At 36.3% G+C, this 20,473-nt stretch overlaps 1 protein-coding gene and 1 long non-coding RNA gene across 5 annotated transcripts in view; one reads left to right on the top strand and one right to left on the bottom strand.

Annotated features, from left to right (window-relative positions):
* SLC4A4 (solute carrier family 4 member 4) overlaps positions 1-20,473 on the top strand; it is a 343,869-nt gene that overhangs the window by 88,593 nt on the left and 234,803 nt on the right. The gene's annotated exons all lie outside the window — the stretch shown is intronic.
* On the bottom strand, positions 979-13,065 carry LOC144283771 (uncharacterized). The gene is made up of 3 exons (XR_013352343.1): positions 12,768-13,065; positions 7,646-7,731; positions 979-2,350 (listed from the first exon to the last, which is right to left on the bottom strand). It is a non-coding gene; the product is annotated as an uncharacterized LOC144283771 (long non-coding RNA).

Here is a 20,473-nt window from a genome sequence, read left to right on the forward strand (position 1 = left end):
ATAATGCCTTGAAAAGTTTTGTCCCTTTCTTTCTACAATTTTTCCTGAAGCATTTTCCTTCCATTTGTGACTTATTCCAACTGGCTATCGTAATTTTCCCTAGAATAATGGTGACAGGGAGATGATTAAATGAAAGTACATTCTAGAACTGATTTTCCGCCTTTCAGAGTTTCAAGATAGTAAGATTTTCCTCTGAAATTTAGCTCTTCTTTTTCTCATAGTGCCTTGAGGGCAGTAGTAATGGATGGGAGGCTGACATATAAATTACACAGTTAAGCCTCCACATTTAATGTATCAGGTGACTGAGGAAAAGGGATTTGGCCAAGGTGGCCTGAAGAGTTAATCTAGGCCTCTAGCATTCAAACAAGTGTTTTCTCTACCACATTTCCTTCCGTTATTGGGCAGCAGTTTCTAATAACTTGAATTTCCACCAACATCAGAACTTTAGAAGAGTGGAAAAAATTACCTTCTTTCTTCAGAAAGAATGAGGTTGAGGGTCAAATCCATGAGGATGTGGCTGCCAAATTCTTCTGAAGCTAAGAGACACTGGAAGAGCAAAATGAAAGCAAATGGGGGTAGAACTAGAGCTTCCAAAGCAGTTAGTGATGGAGTGAGTTCTAAGTTCAGGTGGAGACCTTTCCAAGGGGAGGGACTGTGGCATTCAGTCTAGAATGATCTGTGGCAGTTCAAACTAGAATAATATAGTTTTTTAAACTTTTTTTTTTTTTAACTTTTATTTATTTATGATAGTCACACACAGAGAGAGAGAGAGAGAGAGAGAGAGAGAGGCGGAGACATAGGCAGAGGGAGAAGCAGGCTCCATGCACCGGGAGCCCGATATGGGATTCGATCCCAGGTCTCCAGGATCGCGCCCTGGGCCAAAGGCAGGCGCTAAACCGCTGCGCCACCCAGGGATCCCTAATATAGTTTTTTAAAAAGAAACTTTATTTTGAAAAAAAATAACAATTTACGAGAAGTTGCAAGAGAGTATATACAGGTCCTATGTACCTTTTACTTCATTTCCTGCCATGGTTACATCTTATATAATAAGAGTGTAATATCAAAACCAGGAAATTGACATTGGTATGCTATAGTGTGTTATATAGTTCCATGTCATTTTATCACCCCTGTCTAAATTGACATAACCACCACCACAAACCACGAAGACCTTCCTAGGGCTTCTTTTTTATAGTTACAACCTTCCCTTTCACACCCTCCTCAACCCTTGGCACCTACTAATCTGTTTTCCACTTCTATAATTTTGTCATTTTTCATGAATGTTATATAAATGAATCATATGGTATGTGAACTTTTTAGATTCGTTTCTTTTTAATCAATGTAATGCTCTTGAGATCCATCCAAGTTGTCGCAAATTGTTTTTTTATTGTTGAGTAGAAAACTATGGCATAGGTGTAACACAGTTTAACTATTTACCTACTAAGAGACATTTTGGTTATTTCTATTTTCAAGTTATTACAAAAAAAGCTACTGTGAACAATCATGTACAGGCCTTTGAATGGCCATCATTTTATTTCTGTGAGATAAATGCCATGAGTGCGCTTGCTCAGCTGTGTGTTTAGTAAATGTGTGTTTAGTTTTTTAAGAAACTGCCGAACTATTTTTCAGAGTGGTTGTACCATTTTGCTTTCCTATCAGCAATGTATGAGCAATCCTGTTTCTTTGCATCCTCACCAGTATCTTGATGGGGTCACTACTTTTCATTTGGATTGCCTAATTTGTGTATAGGGATAATCTTAACTGGCATTTTCCTAAAGGCTGGTGAGGTTGGGTATATTTTCATATTCTTGTTTGCCCTTTATATATACACTCTTTGGTGGAATGTCTTTGTATATTTTACCCATTTTTATTGGGTTATTTATTTTATTTTATTTTTTTTACTATTGAGAGTTCTGTATATATCCTAGGTATGAGTTGTCTCATATGTGATTTACAAATTTTTTTCTCCCAGCCCATAGTTTGTCTCTTCATTGTCTTAACAGGGTCTTTCACAGAGCAAAAGTTTTAAGTTTTGATGAAATCTAGTTTGTCAAGTTTTTTTCTTTTACGGGTTTTTAAATCATGTCTAAAAACTCTCCACTAAGTCCTAGTTCTGATGATTTTTCCCTTTGTTGTTATTTAAAATCAAGAAAATTTTACAATTAAATCTGTGATCTATTTTGAGTCACATTTTGTATCAGGGGTGAGGTTTAGGCCAAGGTTTGTTTTTAAAATTAATCTTTTCCTTTAACAGTTATTGTCTACATCAAAGTGTAGGTGTAATAAGTCCATGCAAAGTTGTTATGTTGTGTATTTTTTATATCAGACAATATCTCCTGCAGAGAAGTGGGTGCTGCAAAGAAATAAAAAGGAAGAAGTTAATATAAATTTGATACCTTGTTTTTTGAGGGGTGCTGCTGAATACTTAAATAAGTGAGAGTTAGAAGATACCAAACAGAACAGGAATCTAAAGAACTCTTACATCTCCCATCCTAAATTTTATTTCCTGATTGCTACTTGAATGCATTGTCCTTGGTTGGGAGTTGGACGACAAAGCAGGCACTATAGCTTGTGTTTGGCACTGAGGGTCCTGCAGTGGGCCTGGAGTCAGTGCAGGGCTCTACTTAAGGTCTGCAAGGTGGCGTTGGAGTCTGACTTCATATTTAATACAATGCTGAAGAATGATTAGGTAAGATGAGTGCATCTGAATTTTGTTCTGAGGAGAACATCATGTAGAAGAAAGAGCAGCAAGGCGATATCAGGAGGCCTGGATTAAATATTTGCCAGACCTGTAATAAGTGTTTTATGGCTTCCTGTAACTTAGATAATCAATATGAGCTCCAGGGTCTTGGTCCCTAGCTGATCTCTTCCATATTGGTATTTCATAGTTCTGTGAAATTTCTTTGTGAAATGGCAGCATTTTCTCTTGTTGAGTTGATTACGATTCAGCATTCATTTTCTCTTGATTAGAATATAAAACCTTGATATGAGAAATGATAATTGATGTTCAGTAGAGCATTTTTAAAACTGTAATGCGTTGTGGAAATGCCCCCTTTGATATATAGAATATGTATTGTGTCAAGCATTTCCATGTATCTAATGCCACAGTGATTAATTGATTGATTCTCTCTCAGAAATATTTGCCACATTAAATATTGTGTGTTGGAGTTGACAGTCCATTAGAAATATCTTAGTATTGCCAATGATACGCAGTCTGTTGATTTGTCTTGAACAATACACAACATCAGGGATTAATAGTAAGGGGCATTTGCCTTATTTTCTCTGTTTTTTGTTTCCCTTTAATTTCCTGAGTGAGATGACTGCATGATGCACGTTATTTCATTCTTAGATTTCTTGTTTCAGAATATCAGTTCTTGCTCAGTGGTACAAGTTCTGAAAAAGAGCGTCTTTTTAATGAACCCTGTTAAAAAACCTTGAAAAGTTTACTTTGGGGTTATAACAGAAAAGTAATGGAAAAACTATTTGAGCTCTTAGGAAAGAAAAAGCTGTGGCTTGGTAAAGTTACAAGTGGGCTCAGTGGAAAGCCAGAAAACAACCCATTTGGCCAGTGTATTGTAGTGTATGGCAAATAAACAAGTAGCTGCATTAGGGGAAAAAAGCAGCCCTAAAGCTGATTTTAACTGAACCACGACCATGCCACTCACTATAAATGATTGAAACACCCATGACTGGTGACTGGATTTTTCAAATATGCAAAGAAAATGGCACCAATACATTTAAGCTGAGGTCTAATATCTAATAGACTTGGTTATAAATATGATGAGCAAAATTTTATTATGTAAATACCTACCCAATGTCCTGCCACTCTGTCTTTTATGACAACCTAAAACTGTTGCTCTGGCTCTGTGCAGCAACAAACAATGACCATGGCTCTGCTGATGTGTTTTATATTTCTTTAATATCTTTATGACCTTCATCCTCTCTCTCCTCCTCCCCTGATCCTTATTTCTCTTACATTGTCTTGGGAAGCCTTTTAATGAAAACCTCATTTCTATCTTTGATCTTTATGTGCCTTTTTATGGTGATGTCTCCTGGAATAAGAGCATGATCTAGGTACAGAGTGTCTTTAGAAGCTGAAATGTGTGCAGTCCTGACATTTGACTCACAGAAGGAGCTTCTCAGAATCACACAGACTGAACTAGTTCTGCCTCAATTGCTTTGAATGTCTTAGTCTTTGTATGTGGGCAGGCAGCAGAATCTCTGCAGGACCTGGTATGAAGGCCACTCTTGTCTTATAAGTGCAAGTCCATGGTCTCTGTATGTCATTTTCAGGGAAGAAAATTTTAGGCTGTTGGGAGAGTGGCTTTTGAGTCAACATTATTGCTCTGTCATCCCCACTTTCTTTTCTTAAGATTCATGCCTGTTGACCACCAAACTGTACCTGTTTGTTAATAATTTATTGCTATTTACAGAAATCGGATTGGGTCCGGAACTTTGATTACTCTTCTTCTACAAAATTTCCACTGGTTTTGTATGTGTTCCAGGTCTTAGGGAACTTCTGTGCAGAGTTCAGTGTAAGCTGATCCCAGGCTGGTCCACGGTGTCATCCTTTCAGACCCAAGTGAGCTTTTTATAGTCCTCTTCCTGCAGGTCCCTCCTTCTTTTACTTTTCTATGCTGAAGGAGGAGAGTGAACAATCATCTCATATTTTCTCAGTAGTGAGCTTTCAGGAATAGGGTCCTTTTCTTCTGTCTTTGTCTTGACTTATAAAGTCTGTAAACTTCTGTTGGAAACTTAACCCATGGTGATAAGGGTAATAGGAGTAGTGCTAGTAGTAGTATGATGTCATAGGTAAAAATAAGCCTCTATCAGTTATATTCCCAGAATGGAAATAAAGGGCTTCTACTTGTAATTCAGCCTGGGATCATTTTAGATGTTATACTCTTTGCCAGATTCATTACTACTCCTTTCATGGTAGAAAGAGTTGGTTTCTCCCAAAATATTTTTTGAAGAATTTTGAGCACAAAGAATTTAAAGGCCAGCTACTCTCATCAAAGCAGAAATCCTTGTGACGACTTTTCCAGCTGACCATAATTCACACTCCTAGGGCCAGAGAGCTCATTGCTTGCACTGTGGTCCATTCCATTTGTGGACAAATTTAATTGTTAAAATGCCTTTCATTACATTGGATCAGAGTCAGCCTTCCAGTGGTTTTTTGACCCTTTGGTCTTAATTGTGCCCTTCATAATACAATTAATCCCTTTTCCTTTTCTCACATGATAACCCTTGAAAATAAGAAGGAATTGTAAAATCTCTTAGCTTTGGGTGACTCGATGTTTTTATAAGCTTATTCTAAGTTTCCAAGTCATTGCTAACAATGTCAAATAGAATAGTGCGTTACTTCTCTGAGCTGGTTGTGGTTCATCAGTCAGCTCTCTTTGTGTTTACATCTTTCTGAACCTTTGCCTTTAAACGAAGACGATGACCCACTTATACATCCTGGTCTTGGAACCTCTTTGCTCCCGTGAGTGGTTTTGCTCCTCATTCTTTTCTTGTATATTTCTGTCTTCTTATACTTTGAGTTTTCTTCTTATATCCAGTTTCACACTAGTCCTCTAGTCCTCTTTGGTTTTCTGGCGTTTCCTGCTTTAGTCACTTTGGGTAAATACCTGCCAATCTACATCTCTCACTCATTGATATCCAGACTGGTGCCCTCAGTGGGGAAAATGGTTAGACCATTGTGTAGTTATGGAGTGATATTCCTTGGAGTATGTTTCCCAGCTGACATCCTGCAGCAATAGATTAAAGATGTACTGAGAAATGGATCTTTGCAGTTCTTGGGTAGCTGGGCAGGGCCTTAGTGGACCCAGGTGTCAAGTAGTTTTATCTCTCTACTTGAGTGTGACATACAAATGTCATTCTTTGTTTACTCTATGAGGGACCAAAGCCTAAAGCGCTTCTTCAAGGGCTTGTCATAAGGTAACCACTAAGTAAGTTAGTTATGGGGTAAAGTTAGATATTTTGCTTAATTCAGGTTAATGATGCTGTGGTGATGATTCCAATTTGGTTAGTATTTCTGTATCTCAGTGCAGCATATTTTTTTAATGATTACAGTTTTATTATAAAGGATACAAATCAGAACCAGCCAAAGAACAAGACGCAGGATGAGGTCTGGGCACATCCCAAATGCTGTTTCTTTGTCCTTAGGGATGCATGACTCTCCCAGCATGTAAGTGTGACTACATTAAAAGAGTATTGCCAATTCTTAAATCTCCAGCTCCTCTGCCCCTGAGGAAGTGGTGGTGGGCCTTTCTTGGGGCCTCCCCCCCCAATCCCTCCCATAATGCTGTCATTTAATCAGAAAGAGAAATGAGGCTATTTTGGTATAGCACATTCTCCGTGAACCCATACTGGTTCCTGGTAACCTTTCAGGCTGAAAGAACTGGTGTGAATGTGACTAAGCACTGTCAGCAGTATTCTGAGTGGAGATACTCCCCACAGGTTCACCAGGAGAGTGTGAAGGCAGATTGCCTGTGTTGATTATAATCCTCTCATTAGATGTCGCTAGCCTCAAAAGATGGGTGGTTGTGTTTCAGGCAAGTTCAGTGAAGGCTGGGGCTTGAAGCCTTGGAACTTGAAGTATGCTGATTTTTAACTTTTGTTGAAAGAGTTGGCACAAACAAGTGTGCAAGTGTTAAGGGGAAGCAAGTGCCAGTATCTGGAGCACAGGGAAACCGGACTATTGAATAATGACCAGTTGTAAATCAATGTTTATATTACTTTATGAAATGTCATTGAAAAGATATATGTAAGAGAAAAATCTTGATTTTTTAAAAATCTTGTAAGAGAAAAACAATCTTGATTTTTTAAAAATCTTGTGTACCCCATCCATTTCAAAATTTGTACTTTGATTAAAATTTTGGGGTGAGATCTATTTCCTCCTTTTTTTGGGGGGGGGGAACAGTTTTCCATAATGACAAGTACTAACTGTGCTTATTTGTGATTTTTTTTTTTTTTTGTAACAAAACTTTGAGGCAGAAGGTCTCAAACTTGATTGGATACCAGACCTCTTGGAGTCTTGTTAAAAATTCAGATTCTTGACCTCACTCCCAGAGATTTTGACTAACTGGTTGGGGTGTTGCTCAGAAGTGTCTTATAAAAGCACCCTGTGTGCATTCTCTTGCAAGTGGTCAGAAGACTGAACGTTGAAAAGCATTGAATGTATAAGTTGATGCTTTCCTACTTCCCTACTTTCCTATTTACTTTCTACTTCCCTACTCTCCTACTTAGATGCTTTGTATTGTATTGTCAAAGGATCATTTGCTTTGGAGACTTTGGTTTTTCCCCTCGTGTGTGTTTCTCCTTGTGCCCTACTGAGATAGAGAAACACTAACCAAACTGGAATCATCACTAGCAGTTTCTATAACCTTGTGCAAAGTCAGGTCAAGCATTATATGTTGCCTTTGGTTATAGCATCTGGGAAACACTCGGTTTATTAAGTTGAGCAGAATAATGTTACCCTCCTTTTGTGTATACCTTTTGTGTATAGATATACCGTCAAGAAGTATTTTCACTGACAACATCTCATCAATCTTTGTAACAATCTTGTGCACTTAGTATTGTTATTTACATTTTATGAAGTAGAAAGTTTAAGGTTATGAATAAATGGTAGAAGTGATGCTCTTACCTATATTATTTTTCTTGAAAATTAGGCAGGATTTATCATGTGCCAGGGACCATGATGTACATTCTGTTTATCCTCTCTTAAAAACACTGTGAAATAAATGTTATTATTTGTAGATTCACAACCTTTTCTTTTTAATTGGCTCCAGATGAGGTTAAAAGTAACAGTAACTTCTTCAGGTCATGCCCTTAGTGAATGGCAGAGCCAAGATTTCAGCTAGGTTTGTCTGACACCAGAGTTCATGCTCTTACCCTGGGTAGTGTGAAGGCAGATTGCCTGGATTGATTACAGTCTTCTAATTAGATGTCTCTGTTCTCAGAAGGATGAGTGGTAGTATTTCTAGGCAAGTTACCAGTGCACATTACAAGTTACCCATATGCATTATACAAAGCCATACTATATAACTCACTCTAGAAAGAACAGAAAGTAACTGGGAGATCTAATTAGAAGGAAAGTATACATTCAAAGTATAAAAATTAAAACCAAATAAAAGGAAATTGTCCCTTTTTAGAAAAATTGGTAAAAAGGACATTTTATAGTCTTCAGTCACTGTGAAAGTACAAAGGGTGAGAAAGGCTTAAGTCTTGGTCTACATACATTCTAATAATGTTAGCCATTCTTCCTGAAGAAGCAATAGAATTGTCCCATGTTTTATTGGCTTTTGGGTGTCATTCAATCTTTCCTTTATGGGATCATATTTTCATTACTAATACCAACTGGCATTTAACCCTTCATGTTTATGCCTTTGGCAGTGATCATGTCTATATCTTCAGTGTACAGTATGGCCTTAGTGTTTTAAATCAGAAGTTTGCTTTCATCAGATATATCTTATGTTGTGCTAGGGCTTCCCTCCCCCACACCCCCACCCTGGATAAGTTTCATTGATCTTGTACTTATCCTGGGTTTCCTTATGAAATTTGAAATTAAAAATTTTGGTTTTGGTAGTTTTGGTTGTAATCCAGTGATCATTTTTAATACAGAAAAAATAAACAAAATGCTTAATTTTTTTTTTTTTTTTTGTTCTGTATCCTACTCTGAACTATGGACCAAAACAAAGTATTTTCTATTTACGAAATTTCACCAAGATTCAGTGTGAACAAATGACTTGAAGCATCTTTTTTTTTTTTTTAAATCTAAAGTCAAGCTTTCATTATGTATAGCTTGTATTATCTATTACTGATCGTGACAGAAATTCCCAGGATCTGATATATTGTTCTGATATCTTTTAATTCTCTATCTACCAAAGTACATTTAGGAACTGTCCATATCCATCTGGCTTTTAATACTTAATGATGTCATATTAATACCTTTTGGTTTTGATAGTCTATTTAATTAATATAAATATTTATATTTGCCATAAAGAAGCAGCATTCAGAAAGAGTCTTACTTAAATTCGTTGTATCTTGCGCGGTGCCCTAATTGAAAGCAATGAGTGGAAGATCTGGGATACATCAGTTTAGGCCTGTGTTTGCTAAATGTTTTTCTTTCAGTCAGAGTCATTGAAAATGTCAGAGGCCTTGCTTTCTAATGGATACAGACCATGCAGCTCTTGATGATTTGGCTTGAAAACAAGGAGTCAGGAGTGCAAATGCAGGGTAGGGCCTCTGTAGGAGCTTTCAAGGGCATCTTGAGCCACCAGGCCAATATCCTCACTTGAGACATCTTGCATAGTTCAGTTATTTATCCAATTAAAAATCTCCATGGAGATGCTATACAGAGTATTCTGCTTTTTCCCTCACTCCATTCTGAGTAAGAGAAAGTCAATTCTAATTGTCTCTCTTTCTCCTTTGTATGGCTGACATCAGAATATGTATGACTGTTTGTATCTTTCATTCAAATGCAGGTTGCTTCTTGATTTCTGGGTGGCTGGTGGAATTATATTCTAGGTTCTCAAACTCCAGGGACTTAAGGAGAGGCCTAGGCTGACCTTGAAAATAGGCTTTCTTATGCCTGTGAGGGTAGCACTAAGCAAAGTAGATAGGAGAGCCAGGCTTCCAATACAGGCAGGAGCAAGTAATTAGGTTAGGTAAGAAATCATTCCTTTTCTTTTTAGCAAGTAGATGAGTTAAAGTGGGGAGCATAAAAAAAATAAAGTTAATCTGAAGAGAAAAAAGGTCTATAATGGAATATTTTAACACTTTTTATTGAAGAAAATTGTATCTCTTTTGACTACTGGTTGAAATGTGCATTGAATGTGTAGTATTTCTTATAGGATCTGGATATAGGATTATGACGTTGACCAAACATGACACTATTTATAATTAACAACTAGTTAGTGGATAACTGCTGGTCATGTACAGTACAGAGCACCAAAATGTTATAGATGTTTTTCTACAAGCACTAAAATATTATTATAAGTAAGAGATATTCCTTGTTTCGGAGTTTTGTAATCTAGCAGAGATAAAGATAACATGTACATATGACACAAATTGACATCACTTGCCAAGAAGCATATCAATAAGTGAAAAGAACATAGCGTGAGTTGAATATTTAAGTATCAAGCAATTAGGGGAGAGGTGGTAAAGATATGGGGATAAGGGAAGAAGGAACTGAATTTTGAACTGGATAATAAAGAAAGAGAGAAACATAAATTGGCAAATAGAAGTGAGGATGAAGAGTGTGAAGAAAGGTGTGCGAGGACACAGATTTGGAAATGACAATAAGCAAGTCATAAGTGGTGGTTCTTAAACACATTGGTTTGGTCAAGATGAAACTTCCATGGCTATTGATAATTTGTGATTAATTTTATTAGTGATTTGATGGAGCAGACAGTAGGAACATGTCATAGGTTCTGAATGTATACTATGTGCTGAAATTGATAGATATGGTAGTTATTTAGGCAGCAGTGTTCATGATGGATTGGAGTGGTAGACCTAGAGGTGGGAAGAGTGCTAGGGGAGTGTTTTGTAATCCAGGTATAAGATAATGAGGACTTTGTGTGGGGATGCTGGGAAAGTCTCAGGGGGTGGGAAAAAAATGAGCTCTGTCTTTGCGATGTTACATTGTGGATGTCAGGGGTCATAGCCTGAGATGACCAGTAACTGGTCAGTTACTGGATATGGAATAGATGGTCAATAACTGGATATGGAATCACAATTAGAGATGTCAAGCCCTAATGGGTGATTTTGGAGGCATCTATGCAAGGCGATAGCTCATTTAGTGCTGGTGTAGGCTTCATAGTGGTGAATACTGAGGGAAAAATGCAGAGAGCCAAGTTCTGAACCTTCAAGCTGTTGCCAGCCAAGGGGGTGGAGGCAGGCAAAAAGAACAGTCAGCAAATGAGACAAAGAGGTAGTAGAAGAACACAGAGAACATCCAGGGAAACCATGCGAGGAGAGAATTTCAACAGTGCTAAATGAAGCATAGAGGTCAAGGGGATTGGAGGCTTGAGAAAGGCCTATCAGATTTGTTAAGGGAAAGATCTTTGGAGACTCAGAAAAATGTGTTTCCAGTAAGGTTTCAGTGGAAAAGTGCATCAGGGATTTTTCTAGGTACTCTGCCATGACAAGATTAATGTTTAATAAATAATCCCTTCTATAATTGCTTTAGCACATGTGACTGGGTATCTGGGTCTTCAATATTTCAAGAAAAATTATGAGGTCACTTGAAGGAATTGAGGTTAGAGTTATTGTATACCTACAGACTGATCAAGTGATTTGATGTGTTGTTATGTGAGAGAGAAACTTTCAAAGCTGAACTGTTGGACTTACTTGGGTTCATAAGATCATATTTGGCTCTGGGGAAAATCTGGGGGAAAATGTAAAACCCAAGCAGTATTGGAGAGCATCATCGTGGGTACTGTTATTTGGTGTATGCTAATAGGTGATCTTGAAGTATTTGTCACAAATGTTGCATTATGGAAAATAGATTAAAGCTTATAAAAATAATTAATATTAATTTACATGGAAGTGGAGTCACCAAAGAAATTTTGGTCAGACTGAATCAAAGCTCTACATTTAATGACATATTATTGATGCTATGTCAAAAGCACATAACCATTTTATAAGAAATATCATCAGTCTAGTTGAATAAATGGAGGTGCAATTGTGTTAGATATGGTGAAGAACTTGAATTTTAAGGCAGCAGAAACTTTTTCATGACTCAGAGGGAGAAAATAGTAGAAAGAAAAACTTTTCAATCTGTCTCCTTTTCAACTAATTAGTGGTGGTCTCCTTTATATTTATAAAACCTGAAATTATAGGCATAAGATGATCTAATTTGGATGTAATTATATGAAAATGTGGTGCTTTTCTGGTGAATTAAATATGTGATATGTGATTTTGAATATTTTATAATCATATTTCAAAAACTAATTGAGAATGGATGAAAGTATAGATGAGTTTTAAATTTTTTTATTTCTTTTAGCTCATATTTTGTTATGTTCAGGGGGTAGTTGCCCAGAACTAATGAGGGGCTAAATATAGCTTGCCTATAATTGAGGATTTAATGTTTCTATATCTTTTCATGTCTCTTCTAGTAAAACATGAATTTCTTGTGCTGCTTCTCTAATATGAAATATACTGTTTTCTAGTGCTCTATATAATGTAATTTAGATAGGTGAACTGGAAACTGTGCTTTAAACTTGGATTGCATGGGAATATGAAAATTTTCTGCTCATCTCTTCCAGTTAATACTTGACTGTGATGCATATGGTGTTGTGTTTCTTCTTGATTTCCCAAAAACTGCTGTTTAGTATAGGATGTATAGTGAATCGAGCCAGTAATTTTCAAAAGGTCTAATAACTTTCTACATTTACTTATTTGAACTCCATCTTATTACCAGAAAGAACCAAGGTGACATATAGTTATTATAGAATCTAAAAGAATACAAAAAAAAAAAAAGGTAAATAAATGAGAAACGAAAGGGGAAGGAGTGATAGAGACTTCTGGAATCAAGAAGAACAAATAGAAACCATTGAGCAGTCATGGTCACCTGGTATATGTGGGCTTCACTTTTGTTATTAAGTTTTCTTCCAGCTGGGGAAAAATACAAAACTTGATTACTTACTGAATTTATAGGCATAATGAATTAAAAACAAGCCATTTGCTTAGGAGAAGCAAAAGTGTCGCCAACACAGAATCCAGAAAGAAATAAAGAGGATTTTATAGAATACAGTGAAAGATACCTTTAACAGCATAGTGATTGGAGACCAGTTAGGTTCCCCAAGCTCCACTGGGCTGACTTCTCAAGTCCACAGATGGCTGGTGTTAGGTGAAAACCTCCTTCTTCAAAGTCAATTGAATGGTGGCTCTTCAGATCAGTTAGATAATTCTCTTAGTTCTTACACTGAGAGTAACTAATTTTTCTTTTTACCTCATGTGTTTTGGGCTTTCAGGCATCCATTATATATAACCCAGGACATATCCCTGGCACTCTTTAAGTTCTGAGTCTTTGCATAGAAACTCATTCAAGTATGAGTTTTCTTTTACTGTGAGCCAGTAGAAAGGGTGAGCTTTCATGAATTAATGAAGGAATTAGGTAATTATTACACAATTGGTTTTGGAGTACATGATAAATTCCAAGTAAAAAGTTAGCTTCCTCAGTTACATCGTGGTTATAAAGGAGAACTTAACCTGACAGAAATTTCTGGAGATAGTTTACATGTTTCCTCCAGAACCAGGAGACTATTAGTAACTACCATAAATTCTTTCTGGAAGAAGGTGTAACATTTGGAAAAATTAAGCTCAATGGCAGTAAGATTTCTATGAGATTAAGAGAGAGGCAAATTCTCCACTTAGGAAAGGTTTCCTTTGTCAAGCTGTCTAATAGTACAGTGGAACAGATTCCCCTGACAGGTATGAAATGCATCTTTATTCTAGAGTGGCCTGTTCCTTGTTATTTCCCTTGGCACGTGATTAAGGTTGTTGGTGACTTTGGTAGACTCATAGTAGATCATGGATTGATGTAAGTTCATGTTTGGATGCTTTACATCGGTTGGAACCTGACTAGGGGGAGGAATGTATGTCAACAACTGGCCTTGGAAGAGATTAAACACATTTGAAAATTTTTTTTTTTTAATGGCAGTAGAGGGGGTAGTAATCTTTCTTTTGCAGTGAGCTAGCAAGTGTGGCCTGTTAGGAGAGCATTCCTGTACACATGATGAATCAGAGACTGATTAGCTGTAGTTTAAGTAAGGCATCTGGAAACTGCTTGTGAGGGAGATTTTGCCATTAATTATAGAAGATACACATGCCACCTATTTAAGGACTAAAGACAGATTACTCCTTACCAAACTTAATTCTATCTCATTTTATATTCTCTTTTAATTTAAACTTTAGGACTAGCTGCCTTAAAAGTCATTGGCTTTCTTCAGCCAATGATATATAAAGAATGAATGGAACCCGCAGTTGTTACAAATATTATGTTTACAGCTATATTTAATTTGAAACATCACTGGTCAAAAAGATAGTTTTTTTTTTTTCTCCAAAAATTTCAATCTTGTTCTATAAAATGTTCTTTACAACTCATTACTTTTTGGAGACTATTTATTTTCCTTTCTATAGTTTTGAGCATTTAGGTATGCTAGAATTATAAAATATGCTTATTCTGGCTTTAAGTTTTTAGATATGGAAGACTGAGGGAAAGAAGTTTAATGATAGAAGTGGAGAACAGAACTCACTTCTGTAGGAAATAATTGGAGACAAAGGACTAAAGTTTAGGAGCATAGTGGTTGTAGATGTAGATTTGTGAGTTATGTATTTTATTTCAAAAATATTTTTCTTACTGTAAAAGTGGTATATATAAGTACTAAAGGAAATATAATTAATATTGATAAGCAAAAAAGGAAAACATAGCAATTATATAGAATTTGTAGTCATTAATATTTTAGGTATAGTCTCCTAAGTTTGTATATTAAAACATATTTTTTATAAAAATGATATCATACTATAAATACTATCTTCAAAGTCTGCTCTTTTCTCCTAACAGTGTCTCAATGAACATCTTTTTAGATTGTTATGTAGTTTTATAACAAACCCAATGTTATTTTCAATGGCTTATTGTAGAGATGTACTATAATTACTTAAACCATTTCCCTGTTTTGGAGTTTGGGTTCTTCCTCATTTTGGTTACCATCAATAGTGCTTTATCAAACATTTCTGTTGTTAAATCTTTGAGCACATCCATGGATATTTCTTCAGGATAAATTCTAAATAGTAGAATTGCTGGGTCAAGGCATAAACAGATCTGAAAGTTTTTGTCACATAACATCATGGTTTTTATCCACAAAATCCGTGTCTATTTACTGGATGGTCAGTGGTGTACAAAGAATATATCAAAGTGGCATCCTCTTTCGAGGTAATAGCTGAAGCTTTGCCATTATGATGTAATTTGGAATGATTGGCAGTTTGGCTTAGCAGTTGGGACCTCCTTTTGGAGGTAAGCATTCTTCAGCTCCTACTCTATTGTATCTGGTAATATTTTAGTTTGACTCCTTTTTGAGGCAGACTCCTCATTACAAATTAAAACCAAATTTCTGGCGCTGCAAATAATACCCTAGGTATTAATGTGGTCACTCTGGGCTGGTTTACCTTTGGTTTGGAATATTCAGATCCTTTGTAATAGCAATATAAGAGATTTTCAGGGGCTTTACCTTGATTTTCCCAAGAGAAGAGGCAATCGTGGAACTGAATTCCTTTTCATGATTCTTCACCATTGATTGGAGAGGAAATGGAGAGGATTGGAGAAGGTAGTCCCTTCTGCTTTTTCACTTTGAGAAAGGCTTAATAATGTCATTTACCTTAAATCGACGTGGGTTTATCTATGGCAGCAGCTGCCCATTTCTAAAGTGTTGTGTCCACTCAGAGATTGTTCTAGGTTTTTGGTGGTCCTGATTTGAACCAAATCTTTCTAAATTTATTTTGTTTTTTCATTTTCTTCTTTTTTTTCTTTCTTCTTTCTCTCATACAAATAAAACTTGTGGGGCAGCCCCTGTGGCTCAGCGGTTTAGCGCCACCTTCAGCCCAGGGCATGATCCTGGAAACCTGGGATCGAGTCCCACATCAGGCTCCCTGCATGGAGCCTGCTTCTCCCTCTACCTGTGTCTCTGCCCCTCACTCTCTCTCTCTCATGAGTAAATAAATAAAATTTAAAAATAAAATAAAATAAAACTTGTGTTTTTATTTCTGTAGTTCAAACAACATGGAGCAAGAAGCAATAAAATAGAATAAGTAATGGAGCAGAAAATCAAAGCCTGTCTTCATTGTTTTGCTATCAAGTTCCCTCTCGGGTTTTCTTTCTACTCCCTTCTCTTTGGATTTATATGCATTTAAATGCATACATAAAAAGAGATTAACTTGTGTTTTGCATTACATATAATTAGTAATTTTTTTTTTTTTTTTTTTTTAGGCACAAAATGAACATTTATTTAGAATTAGAAATGTCAAAAACCCCAAACATTTTAAAAGCTGGTAAATACCACAAATATCACAAAATTCAGAAAAATGACAATTAAAAAAGTCACCTAACCATACCTCTTTAAAATACATTCTTTCCTACATTTTAACTGCATACTTTTTTTTTTTTTTTTTTTATTGGTGTTCAATTTACTAACATACAGAATAACACCCAGTGCCCGTCACCCATTCACTCCCACCCCCCGCCCTCCTCCCCTTCTACCACCCCTAGTTCGTTTCCCAGAGTTAGCAGTCTTTACGTTCTGTCTCCCTTTCTGATATTTCCCACACATTTCTTCTCCCTTCCCTTATTTTCCCTTTCACTATTATTTATATTCCCCAAATGAATGAGAACATATAATGTTTGTCCTTCTCCGACTGACTTACTTCACTCAGCATAATACCCTCCAGTTCCATCCACGTTGAAGCAAATGGTGGGTATTTGTCATTTCTAATAGCTGAGTAATATTCCATTGTATACATAAACCACATCTTCTTTATCCATTCATCTTTCGTTGGACACCGAGGCTCCTTGACCTACCTCAGTGTAACAATTGATGAACTATTAGTCTAAAATTCCAATTTGTACCTTTTGGTAACATGCAACATTTCTTTGTTATAAGAAACGTCTGGATAAATGGCAAAGCTCTGGGCTTCTTGAGTTTATTTTATTCAGAGTTGGTCATATTTTTTGTTTTGGGGACATTAGTTACTTTTAGATATATTAGACTAACTCATAATTTTTAAGCATCAAAAAAGTTGGAGAGACTGAAATATGATTTGATGTTTTTTACTGATTACATGTACTATCCTTTTAATATTTTCCTAATTTTATTTTATTTTTTAAAAATATTTTATTTATTTATTCATGATAGATAGAGAGAGGGGCAGAAACATAGGCAGAATGAGAATCAGGCTTCCTGCAGGGAGCCCAATGCAGGACTCTATCCCAGGACCCCGCCGAGATCATGACTGAGCCAAAGGCAGACACTCAACCACTGAGCCACCCAGGTGCCCCAATATTTTCCTAATTTTAAAAGTGGCTTACTTATGTATGTTTAGCATATCATGGAGTTGCTAATTGCAAATAATTCTCCACTTACTACACATACTTGAAAAATTTGCTGTCTCAGGTTAAAAGGGAGAAATACTCTGTCCCTGTAGATATGTCATTTTACAGCCATATCAATTTGCCTTATTGACTGGGTGATAGGAAATAAAAGGCAGAAAATAAATTATTTTCATTGGATATTACTTTGTTCTGGATTTTAAAGCATTATTGGCAAAAAATATCCCCTAATCTTTTATTAAAGATAAAGGACAAGCTCATACAAAGTATAGGTTGTTTACAAGACTGAGAAATATTGGAAATATGTCTTGGCTCAACTGCTGGCCACCCTTGAGAGCCAGTGTAATACCCAGTGGCTCAGCTTAGTTGTACTCAGTGGCAAGAGACATTGTGAGGTTTCCCATGTGTTGGGAGGGGGCCCAAGACAAAGAGGTCCTTGTAAAACTCAGCTAGAGATTTGGCTGTCGGACAGAGTCCTTGAAGAATCTACGTTAACTGTGCTTTGCCCGGTGGCATGCTGCTACAGACCCTGTGCTGTAAACCATCAATATCATGGAATGAGGTGGCGTCTTCAGGTAGACATGCTGAGCCCCTTTGACTTTCTGATCCCATTATTATCCCTGATACTGGAGCTACCCTTGCAGCATCATATGCCTTTTTTGCAGAATCATATCACACATTAATTGTTAAAAACTGCTTACTCCTTTTGTTTTCTCATGTGTGGTTGTTTATGGAGAAGATGATTATTTATCTTTACATATACTTGTCTGGTTTGTCCTATGTGTGTGTATATATATGACATATATATATATATGACATGCACATATATACACTGTGCATGTATATATTGATATGCACATATATATACAAATACATACTTTTTAGTATATTTATAAACAAAGTTGTAAAATTTAACAATTTGTTAGTTTCTCTTGTGACTGTAAAAAGAGCATAGTATTTGAAATCAGAAGATCTGGCTCAAGTTCTGCTTCTGCCCCTTAATAGTAGTATCAGCTTCTGAGGCTTTGTTTCCATTTCCCTTTTCTATCATAGTTGGGAATTGTGAGTCTTAAATGAGAAAATGTATTTAAAAGTACTTTGTGAATAAAATCAGGCCACTTTCTTACACCATACACAAAAATAAATTAAAAATGGATGAAAGACCTAAATGTGAGACAGGAAATCCTCAAAATCCTAGAGGAGAACACAGGCAGTAATCTCTTTGACATTGGCTGTAACAACTTCTTACTAGGTATGTCTCCTGTGGTAAGGGAACAAAAGCAAAAATAAACTCTTGGGACTTCATCAAGATAAAAACTTCTGCACAGTGAAGGAAACAATCAGCAAAACTAAAAGGCAACCTTTGGAATGGTCTCCTATATTTGCAAATGACATATCTGATAAAGGCTTAGTAGCCATAATATATAAAGAACTTCTAAAACTCAACACCCAAAAACCAAATAATCCAGTTGATAAATGGGCAGAAGACACGAATATTTTTCCCAAAGAAGACATCCAGATGGCCAACAGACATATGAAAATATGCTCAACATCACTCATCATCAGGGAAATACAAATCAAAACTACAATGAGATATCACCTCACACCTGACAAAATGGCTAAAATTAACAGTATAGGAAACAACAGGTATTGGCTAGGATGCAGGGAAAGGAGAGCCCTCTTGTATTGTTGGTGGAATGCAAACTGGTACAGCCACTCTGGAAAACAGTATGGAGGTTCCTCATAAAGTTAAAAATAGAACTACCCTATGATCCAGCAATTGCACTATTAGGTATTTAAAGGATACAAAAATACTGATTTGAAGGGATATATGCACCCCAATGTTTATAGCAGCATTATCAACAGTAGCCAGATTACGGAAAGAATCCAAATGTCCATTGACCGATGAATAGTTAAACAAGAGGTGGTATTTATATACAATGGAATATTACTCAGCCATCAAAAGAATAAAATCTTGTCATTTGCAATGATATGTGTAGAGCTAGAGTGCATTATGCTACATGAATTAAGTCAGTCAGGGAAAGACAATATCGTATGACTTTACTCATATGTGGATTTAAGAAACAAAACAGATGAACATGGGAGAAAAAAAGGAGAGAGGTAAACAAGGGAACAGACTCTTAACTATAAAGAACAAACTGAGGGTTGCTGGAGGGGAGGTGGGCAGGGAGTTGGGGTAAATAGGCGATGGGGATTAAGGAGGGCACTTGTGATGAGTACTGAGTATTGTATGTAAGCAATGAATCACTAAATTCTATACCTAAAGCTAATATTATACTGTATGTTATTGAACTAGATTTTAAATAAAAATTTGAAAGGAAAAAGAAGTTTTGTAGTTTTACATTTTACATTTAAGACAATGATCCATTTTGTGTTAATTTTCCATAAGAGGTAAGGTTTCAATAAAGATTCATGTTTTGCCTGTGGATTTCCAATATATGACATATTTATTTATTTTTTAACTTAAAAATTTAAAAAGATTTTATTTATTTATTCAAGAGAGAGACACACACAGAAGCAGAGACATAGGCAGAGGGAGAAGCAGGCTCCCTGTGGGAACCTGAAGCGGGACTCTATCCCAGGACCCTGGGATTATGCCCTCAGCCGAAGGCAGACGCTCAACCACTAAGCCACCCAGGTGTACCCAAATATTAGTAATGAATGTTTCATCTTAGGGAAGACCTATAAACTTAATATACTCTTCTTTGGTGGTTAAAAGACATATTTGTATAAAGGCTACTGTTAAGGAGTGAAAAATCACAGGTGTGCTAATTTTGTACTGGAGTTCTGCAGGCAACTTTGGGTTGAGAAAGGAGGAGAAAGAGAACAGATATCAGTAAAGGCTTAGCTTTTACAGCCTGGTGAAAAACTGCATTTTGAAGGATTGAGTTTAATTGTTAAGGTTGATAGTGTTTTACTTTTACATTGATGCTTAAATAGTAGCATTTATCAAATTTTAAAACAATATTTTTTGTGAGTCACCAAATGCACCATAAATGATTAGATGTGTATTATGCTTTTCAGAGAAATTTTCTAGTTTGAGTGGAAGTGAGAGTCCTTTTTTAACACAGAAAACAGTACTGGACAGAAGATTCAGAATTTCCTAAGATGAGTTTCACATCCCAGAAAATTTATTTCCTCAGTTGGACACTGGGGCCATCTTCAGGTTAGAACGTGTCAACAGAAAATAGTTCGGGTTCAGATATGGGTAGGTTCTGTGTTTCTCAGTTTTTGGACAGACTTCTGATTTTCATTTGGGACTTGGTTTTCATCTATCCAGTTTTGTAGATGAGTGGCCAGTTTCATTTCATCCTTTGGCCTCATTCAATTTATTTGTTGTTTTCATTA

This window comes from Canis aureus, chromosome 14 (assembly GCF_053574225.1).
Source record: "Canis aureus isolate CA01 chromosome 14, VMU_Caureus_v.1.0, whole genome shotgun sequence".
NCBI lineage: Eukaryota > Metazoa > Chordata > Mammalia > Carnivora > Canidae > Canis > Canis aureus.